Here is a 10,629-nt window from a genome sequence, read left to right on the forward strand (position 1 = left end):
ACTCTTGAGCCTTCACATGATTAAACCCACCGTGGAATTCAGGAGGATTCATGCGGAAGAAATCTGAGAAACTACCACCTGTAACTTCTTGTGGAACCCTTTGAGGATGAAAACCACCATTCCACTGTTGCATCATCTGTTGCATGAATTGATTTTGTTGTTGTTACATCTGTTGCATAAACTGAGGCCATTGAAAACCTTCACTACCACTTGGCGATTCGGAGTTTGAATGCTGGGTTCTGGGTCTACCATGACCTCTTCGTCTGTCAACCATGATCCTGAATGTCATATAAATAAGATAAAGTTGATCAGGCTCAATACTATGAATATAACACCAAGGACAATGATGACAACCCACATATGAGGCAGAAAGAAATACTTATAATATTTCATGGCTAGGTCGAGGATACGACCTACTCTGATCCCAATTGTAACACCCACATATAATATATGTCTAGAATACATATTATACATAGTACATACATGCCCAAAAGAAAACATACACTACGCCAAAAACTGGAATAGACAGCGCACCTTAGAGGGCGCTTTCTTAAAGAAGCGCACTCTAAAGTGAAGAGAAAAATAAGGAGGAATAGACAGCGCACTTTAGAGGGCGCTTTTGAAACAAAGCGCCCTCTAAAGTGAAGCAAAAAAATAATGAGGAAATGGAGGGACACCAATAGAGGGCGCGTTTATGAAAGCGCCCTCTAAGGATACCCTTAGAGGGCGCTTCTAAGAAAGCGCTCTCTAAGTCCATGTACAACAGCGCACTTTAGAGAGCGCTTTTGTAACAAAGCGCCCTCTAAAGTGAAGCAAAAAAATAATGAGGAAATGGAGGGACAACAATAGAGGGCGCGTTTATGAAAGCGCCCTCTAAGGATACCCTTAGAGGGCGCTTCTAAGAAAGCGCTCTCTAAGTCCATGTACAACAGCGCACTTTAGAGGGCGCTTTATTACAAAAGCGCCCTCTAAAGTGAAGCGAAAAAATAATGAGCAATAGACAGCGCACCTTAGAGGGCGCTTTTTTTCCACAAGCGCCCTCTAAGGTCCCCTTTAGTAAACATTAAAATTATAACATACTGCGCGTTTTGTTATTTCACTCTCTGTTATTTTCGTTCTTTTTCACGTTAGGGTTCTAAGGCGTTCTCCTTCCACCTCTGTTAGATCTACGACGTTTCCTCCTTCTGGCACCAAAGGTACGTTTGTTTCGTTTTAGCTTTGCCCTATTTCTTGCTTTGTTTTAGCTTTGCCCCATTTCAGTTTTATGTTATTGTTGTCTATGCTATGTTTGTTTCAACCTGTAAAGTTTCAATATTCATAGTCATTTTAAATTTGATAGCGCATGCGTTAAATTTCAAGCCCTACGTTTGTTTGGGTTTATTAGGCAATTGACGGTTGGTTTTTAGTGACCATGATAGCGCATGCAATGGGACTACATTACCCAATAGTTAGGGTTATACGACCTATGAATATCTGATTTTGTGTCAACACCAGTATCATTAGAAACCTAGGTCCGAATGTGTTTGAACTCTTCTGAAATTGTTTTTTGTTTATTCTAATTAGTAATGGATAATACATGGATGTCTTCCAATCGATTGTCGAGAGAGTACGAGAATGGGGTATTAGAATTCGTTAAGTTTGCCGTTGCGCACGCCGAAGACCCCAGTAGAATGATATGTCCTTGCTTGGGTTGTTGTTATGGGAAACGGGTTGACGCAGTTCAGTTGACATCGCATCTAATGAGGCATGGAATTGATCGAAGTTATACATGTTGGAATTTGCATGGTGAGAAAAGTAACGAGAATGTTGAACCGGGGGATAGTACGACCTATGCCTCAAACTATAGTGGCGCAGATACATACGATTGTGATCGAGTTGAAGAGATTGCAGAAGCACTTGAAGGAGATCTTAAGGATTGTCCCGAAATGTTTGAGAGGTTGGTAAGTGATGCAGAGAAACCTTTTATGATGGTTGCACTAAATTCACAAGATTGTCTGCGGTATTAAAGTTGTACAACTTAAAGGCAGGCAATGGGTGGTCGGATAAAAGTTTCACAGAGTTATTAGCCCTTTTGAAAGATATGCTTCCTGAGGATAATGTTCTTCCCAATCGAACATATGAGACCAAAAAGATGTTGTGCTCTATTGGCATGAGCTATGATAAGATACATGCATGTCCAAACGATTGCGTTTTGTTTCGAAATGAGTATGCATCGTTAAATGAGTGTCCTAAATGCGGTGTCTCGCGATATAAGAACAAGTTATCTCCAACAAAGGTCTTGTGGTATTTTCCTGTTATTCCGAGATTTAGACGCATGTTTCGTAGTGAAACCGATTCAAGACACTTGACCTGGCATGCAGATGAAAGAATTATAGATGGAAAGTATCGACATCCGGCAGATTCACCACAGTGGTTGAAAATTGATAATGATTATCCTGAATTTGGAGAAGAATCAAGAAACCTTCGCTTGGCATTATCTACTGATGGAATGAACCCACACGGTATCCAGAGTATCTCACACAGTACATGGCCTGTGATTATTATGATTTATAACCTACCTCCATGGCTATGTATGAAGCGTAAGTACATGATGTTGTCTATGTTGATTTCTGGACCTAAACAACCAGGGAATGACATAGACGTGTACTTGAAGCCCTTAATCGAAGATTTAAAGATTTTGTGGGAGACCGGTGTGGAGGTTTATGATGGATATAGGAAAGAAAGTTTCAACTTGAGGGCGATGTTGTTTGGCACAATTAATGATTTTCCAGCATACGGAAATCTATCAGGGTATAGCATAAAAGGTCAATGTGCGTGTCCTATTTGTGAAGATAAAACAGATTGGAAGCGCTTGGAGTTTGGTCAGAAGAATGTCTTTCTCGGTCATCGGAGATTCTTAAATTCAAATCATCACTACCGTGGATGGAGAAAGGGGTTCAATGGAGAGACAGAACAAGGCAGAGCTCCACCTATATTGACGGGTGATCAAATTTTTGAAAAGGTGAAAGATTTGGATACTCAGTTTGGCAAGCCTTTTGCCCACACACTTGTCAAAAGTGGGTGGAAGAAGAGGTCAGTTTTTTTTGAATTGCCGTATTGGAAGTCCTTGTATGTGAGACATTTTCTTGATGTTATGCATATTGAAAAAAATGTATTTGAAAGTGTTATTGGCACGTTACTCAATATACAAGGAAAGTCTAAGGATGGCCTTAAGGCAAGAAAGGACTTGATAGCGATGGGAATAAGAACTGAATTAGGACCCTTGAAGAAAGGAAAACGAACATATCTACCGCCTGCTGCTTATACTCTATCTAGAAAGGAGAAAAAAACATTGTGTAAGTTTCTAAGTGAAGTTAAAGTTCCAGAAGGGTACTCTTCAGATATTAGAAGACTTGTGTCTATGAAAGACCTCAAGTTAAAGAGTTTAAAGACCCATGATTGCCATGTTATAATGGAACATTTTCTCCCAATAGGTATACGTTCTATTCTTCCAGAAAAAGTAAGAAGCTCTATAACTAAGTTGTGTTCTTTCTTCAAGTCAATTTGCAGTAAGGTGATCAATCCTGCGATCTTACCAATGTTGCAAAAAGAAATCGTTATTACTTTGTGTGAGCTTGAAATGTTTTTTCCTCCATCATTTTTTGACATAATGGTACATCTAGTTGTTCATCTTGTGAAAGAGACACAATTGTGTGGACCAGCTTATATGAGATGGATGTACCCTGTTGAACGTTATATGAAAATATTAAAAGGGTACGTGAAGAACCGAAGTCGACCAGAAGGTTGTATGGTTGAAAGATACATTGTTGAAGAAGCGATTGAGTTTTGTACTGAATATTTGTCTAATGTTCAGTCAATCGGACTCCCCAAGTCTCAGCTTGTCGAAAAGAAAGAAGGAAAAAATCTAATTGGAAATAAAATCGTGGCAGTATCAAGGGTCGAACGGGATCAAGTGCATTTGTATGTTCTGCACAATGAGAATGAGGTTGAGCCGTATGTTGAAATTCACAAGGATGTTCTCCGAGGTTTAAATCCCAATAGAAATGAAAATTGGATAGTACGAGAGCACAATCGATGTTTTATACCTTGGTTTAAGGATCATATTTATTCAAAGTATTATTCAGATCCCGCTTCAATAACAGAAAGGTTGAGATGCTTAGCATATGGTCCAAGTTTCCATGTTTTTTCTTATAGCGCATACGCGATTAATGGATACACATTTTATACCAAAGAACAAGATGATAAAAGTACTATGCAGAATAGTGGTGTCACCGTGGTAGCTGAAGCAATGCACATATCAAGTGTGAAGGACTTAAACCCCAAATTTGCAAATTTGTCGTATTTTGGTGTTATCGAGCGCATTTGGGTGTTTGATTATGAGAAGTTTCAGATTCCTATATTTGGTTGCAAGTGGGTTGAAAATAATAACGGCATTCGAATGGAGAAGTCAGGATTTTTGCAAGTGGATCTTAATAGGGTGGGATACAAAGATGATTCTTTTATTCTAGCCTCTCAAGCTAGACAAGTGTTCTATGTCAATGATCCGAAAAGTACGAAATGGTCTATAGTTCTTTTTTCCAACAAAGTAATTGATGAAAACACTGGAGATCAAGGTGATATTGATGTTGAGATTGAATCGTTTACCAGAAATGATCAAGATGAGAATAATATATCAAATGATTCATATATTAGAAATGATCATAATGAGGGTATTTGGATCAATCCAACCGTCCGTGTTGTTAAGAGACATGTAGAACATATTCCAACCAAGAAAAGAAAGAGAACTTAGTGAAAAAGGTACAGGTCAAATGATTTTAATTGTTTTCTTTATTACAGGTAAAATGACTTTTATGATTTTAATTGTTTTTACATTTGTCATCTGATTTTAATTGTTTTCTTTTTTACAGGTAAAATGGCTACTATGAAGTCAATCATTCGTGCAAGGGGCAAGGGATGCTCGAAAGTATCAATTGATATTTGTTTAGATGGAGATGCTCTATTATCGTCAAGCCTCATTCGCGTAGATGATGATGCTGGATATTTGAAAGTATCCCTCTACGACAATGGAACATGTTCATCTAAACATATATCAATTCTATCTTCAAAAGATAAGGGTTCAATGTTGGCAAGTTACATTGGTTTCCTTGTTCGACAACATATTCCGATTACATGTGATAATTGGAGAAGTCCGGACTTGAAGGTTGGCAAAGAAAAAATATGGTCGGAGATACAGGTACTTACCATATATTGTTATATGTTTTTTGTTGCATCAACTTTGCAGCCCTGTATTGTAGGCAGAATTTAGGACTTCTCAAAGTTGATTTCTTGTTACTTTGTCGTTCATAAAATACACCACTAAATTCTCTGCGTTTAATTTTTAATTTTTTTTCATCAGGCTTGTGTCTCAATAGAGGATGGGTATCTACCTAAAGTTACTTTTGTAGTGGTCCAAAAGAGACATCACACCCGTCTCTTTCCTGTCAACCCCAAAGAGACCGATAGAAGTGGAAAAATTATGCCAGGTTTTTTCAATATATTTCTCAACGCAGCTGGTATATATTATCATTTGAATTTATCACTTTTTGCTGATTTTGTTGTTCTAAATTGTCAAAGGAACCGTGGTAGACACCGGCATTTGTCACCCTAGGGAATTTGATTTTTACCTTAACAGCCATGCAGGAATTCAGGTAATATTAGCTATGTCATTTAACTTTATGCCATTGTTTACTATTTGTTGCTCAATCGCCTTTTGACAGTTCTGTGTTATTTGCATTTGGACGTGTTCTTTTTGCAGGGGACTACTTATGCTGCCATCTGTTGTTTTGGTTGAGCCTTATTTTGTATGGATGTGCGATAGAACTACTAGACAGCTTTTGGATATACAGAACATGTTTGCTGTAACACCCCGATAAAATAAGATAATTATTTAATTTAAGTTAATAATATATTTATTAATTTAATTAAATAATTGGAATATTTTATTGGAGTTATTATTATTGGACTATTTTATTATTATTATTATTGGAATAAAAGTTGGAATTAGAAAAGGTCCCATTTGGTAAAAGGGTTATTTTCACGTGAAAAGGAAAAGGAGACAGAAAAGTGGAAAAGGGCAAAGAGAGCCAGAGAACAAGGGTTGAAGAGAGGAAGAGCTTGAAGCTGAAGGGTTGCCGGATTAACTCAGGTAAGGGGGGTTTATCGTCGATTAATGGGTATTATGGGATAACATGTAGTGCGTAGTGATAAACCATTGTTTTGACTCTGATTAGAATGATGTATGCTGAAATTTGTGAAAATATTGGATGAACGAAATATGGGTTTAATTGGAGAGATTCGTAGGAATTAGATGTAATAATGGTAGGGATTGTGAAATCGAATAAGGTATGATTCGTGTTAGATGATATGAACGATTACTGTGTAAAATTGGATTGTAGGAGGTTGGAATTGGGAGATCTCGTAGCAGAGGAAACCATAGCAGATCTGGAAATCTGGTTTCTGGTCATACGCGTATGGCACTAGGCAATACGCGTATGAGATGGTCTGGTACGCGTATGGCACTAGGCAATACGCGTATGGATGAGGAAGATGATGTTTTGAACGTGGTTTGGTCTCTGTTGGTACTCGTATGGGGAAGTGGTACGCGTAGCATACGCGTATGAGATAGGTGGTACGCGTATGGGATTGGCTGAGAAATGGGCCATATGCGTATGGGACTAGGCAATACGCGTATGGGCAGAATTGTGATTTTTCTGTGCTGTTGTTGTGCAGTTTTTGGTTGTTCCGCTGAGTAATGTAATTTAGCTGATGTATGATAGAGTAGGGATCATCTCCCGTTGTTTTGAGTAGTATAGGTATTAGTAGAGTGTGCTAATGCTGTGATTGACTATGTGGTATGACATGATATGATTATGTGGTGAATATGTTGATGATGTATGATGATATGCATAATGTTATGAATGTATCTATCATGTATGAAATTATGAATGGACTGTTTATGGCTTAGAGTGTGAGCATATGTCCATTGTGGATGATTGTTGATGTTTGCATGACTAAGTGATTTAGCTTGCATATTGTGGCCTTTATGGTGGTAGCTAATTCCCATGGTGAGGAATTAGTGAGTTAGTATTGTGGATTGTTGTTGATGTTTGCATGCTAGGTGATTAGCGTGCATATCATAGCCCTTGGGGTGGTAGCTAATTCCCATGGTGAGGAATTAGTGAGTGAGTCACTAGGTCTCAAATGAGTGGGACTAGTGAGCTTGGTAGCCGTATCTGGATTTGATCGGTGAGGTTGAACTATATGTTCACGAATAGTCGGTACCGCATGCATGGAGTCTCATTGCATAATATATGTATGTATGGCGTATAATATGAATGGATGTATTCCAATATTATACGTGTGTTTTATGGTTGTGTTGAGTTTGAAGTATGATGATGATGATGATTATGAGTTGATATTGCCGTTGCTGAATATGTGTATGATTAGGGTGATGAAATGTGTTAATTTACTTAACATTACATGATATTTTATAATGCTTATTATATCGATTGAGGAACTCACCCTTACAACTATTTTTCAGGTAACGAGCAGTGATTGAGCAGAAGCTAGTGCTTGGAGTCTAGTGTAGTTTCTTAGTAGGTCATGCTCTGGTAGATGTAACATCGGGACGAGATGTTTTACTTGTTTTTCATTGTCGATTGTTGAACAAGTTTACATGTAACGTGTTACATGTTTTGCATTGTTGTTAGATTTTATCCGCTGCGAATTATGCAAATGTTTTATTTGATTAAATAAATGAGCATGACAGGATATGTTGGTGAATGGTGTGAAGTGATTGTGTGACACCCTTAATTGCATAATTACTCTGATTGATATATTGCTATTTTAATTAAATATTTTGGGGTATTTTAGAAGGGTGTTACATTTGCCACCATGGGTGGATGGGCGTTTTTGTTTAGTATTGGTTAGAACTACTAGACAGCTTTTGGATACAGTTGTCACTGGGTGTTGGTTGCTATGTTTTATTCTCTTAATTGTAGTACTTTGAGAATATGTTGTTGTATATTGTTGATCAAAGAATCATATATTAATGTTGTATATATGGAGGATTAATGTTGTATATAAATGGATTCATGTTGTATATATCAATGGATTAATGGTGTATAACATTGGATTAAAGGATGAAATCAATATGAATTTTACACTTTTGCAGCATGCGAACAGGTTACCAATTAAATATATATATCCACTGTTTTTCAAACAATTTTTTTTAAAATAACTAACACTTTAGAGAGCGCTTTGTCCAGAAAGCGCCCTCTAAATACTTTACATTGACAACTTTAGAGGGCGCTTTTTCCTGAAAGCGCCCTCTAAACACTTTACATTGACAACTTTAGAGGGCGCTTTTTCCTGAAAGCGCCCTCTAAACACTTTACAATGACAACTTTAGAGGGCGCTTTTTCCTGAAAGCGCCCTCTAAACACTTTACACTGACAACTTTAGAGGGCGCTTTTTCCAGAAAGCGCCCTCTGGAGGTGTCCCTGTATGGATCACTCCAGAGGGCGCTTTTTTCTTAAAGCGCACTATAATGTGGCCACTTTAGACAGCGCTTTCTCCAGGAGAACAAAGCGCTGTCTTTACCTATGCCAGTGCCAGATTAGAGGACGCTTAAAAGCGCTGTTATAGGCCAAAATAAGCGCCCTCTTTTCCCTTATTTGGCGTAGTGATAACATGGCATAAAATGTACACAAAGTGCCCAAAATAAAACTACTAGGAGCTAGATCACTAAACAACGGTCCCAAAAATATCTACACAGCGGAAAAGCCATCCAGTCATCAAGTAAGCAAGACATCACTCTATCTTGTCCTTACCATTCGTCTGCTCAGAACCGCCTGAAAAAAATAAACAACATGGGGTGAGATAATAATCTCAGTGGGTTCCCTATCTTATGGGTCCACTCCACTCTACAGGATTTTCTAATCAATATTCAACTCAAGTCAACAAGGGAACAAAGACTTGAGTGATGGGGAAACTAACTCGCAATGTATGGAAACATGCACCTGAGTTCTCACAACTCAACCACGATCATTATTCAGATCACGAAACATCAATTCCTGAACGGACTTACGTCATAGCCAGGTCCAGTCCATGCATGCTCGTATGATTCGACTTTCGCGGTGGATATCGGGTCCTCTATGAGGCTTAATCCCCAGTACAAGCGATTGTCACCCGTATGGGCCTCTTACCCACTTAGGGTATCTTTCACCATATGGGCTTCTAACCCACTTAGGTGTCCACCTTTCCCCCATGTCCTCCGTGGCTGGGACGCAAACCCAATTGAGGCTCAAATCATCGGTCTCACATCCCAATGCTTACTCATCTAAGCATACCAAATAGAGATGTGCACCATCACAGAAAACACAAATTTTGAATACATGATCGGTTCCACAAATCATCGGTTCCATGAACAAAACAAAATCCGTCAATCACAAGTGACTTCATTCACCATAATACACAAATAATAACATGGCATGTTCCATACAATGCGACTCATTCTCAATCATTGCAACAATTCATCCACGTCCTCCACATAAGCGTCGTACGAATGAATACCGTCATCCAATGTTATCTATGTTAGAAACCTCACTCATGACCTAATACCAATCCTATGTTAACTTACTATATTCATCATGTAATTTTCACCATTAGCATGTATTCAACATAAGCATAGCATCACAAATTATTAATGGTTGGAGGAATGCATTTAGAAACACTTAAGAAATGGATTTTGAAGTTTTTAACATAAGTCAATCGATTGGTTGGGGAGGCCCAATCGATTGGTTCCTCTCACATTTCTGTTTTTCAAAGTTTGTTGAGGATCAATCGATTGGCTCACTAAAATTTTCCACTGTTCATAAACAAAAAGTTTGTGCAATCGATTGTAATACACTGTATATCGATTGGTCCTGTAAAAATCACATTTTCTGCAAAACAAAAGGGTTGTGCAATCGATTGGTTGTAGGGAATCGATTGGTCCACACAAATTTTCACTTTTCCATTTCACATAACACCACTTCCTCTGTTAAACCATTTCCAAAAAAACCCCCACTCCTTCTTCCAACCAACCCATCACACTACAAGATTATATACACATATATAACAAGTTCATAACCACAAGGATTTCAAGGTCATAACCACAACCAAAACATTTAACCACAACCACAACAAATCATGTAATCACAACAATCATGAAGAACATATCAAGCACGTGTTCATAATAACAACAACATCAAGAGAAATATTCATCATATAGCGTGGATTTTCATGATTTATCTATGATTCTACAACCCTAATCTTCTAGAAACCTTGGGTTTCTAACTAGAACCCACCTCAAGAAATAGAAGAGGAGAAGTTGTTGAAGATGAATTGATGATGATGATGGAGATGATGGTGTTGGTTCCAAGCTTTCTTCTTCTTCTTCTTCTCCACTAACCTTGTTTTCTCTCCTTCACTTGAGCTTTCCTCTTTCTTTCTATTCTTTCTGATACATAGATAAAAAAATGGCATGTGGTAGGTAATATGAGATACAAACATGTTCCACTACAAGCCATGAAGCTTTTGTATGGTTAT

The sequence above is a fragment of the Lathyrus oleraceus genome, chromosome 7 (genome assembly GCF_024323335.1).
Source record: "Lathyrus oleraceus cultivar Zhongwan6 chromosome 7, CAAS_Psat_ZW6_1.0, whole genome shotgun sequence".
Lineage (NCBI taxonomy): Eukaryota > Viridiplantae > Streptophyta > Magnoliopsida > Fabales > Fabaceae > Lathyrus > Lathyrus oleraceus.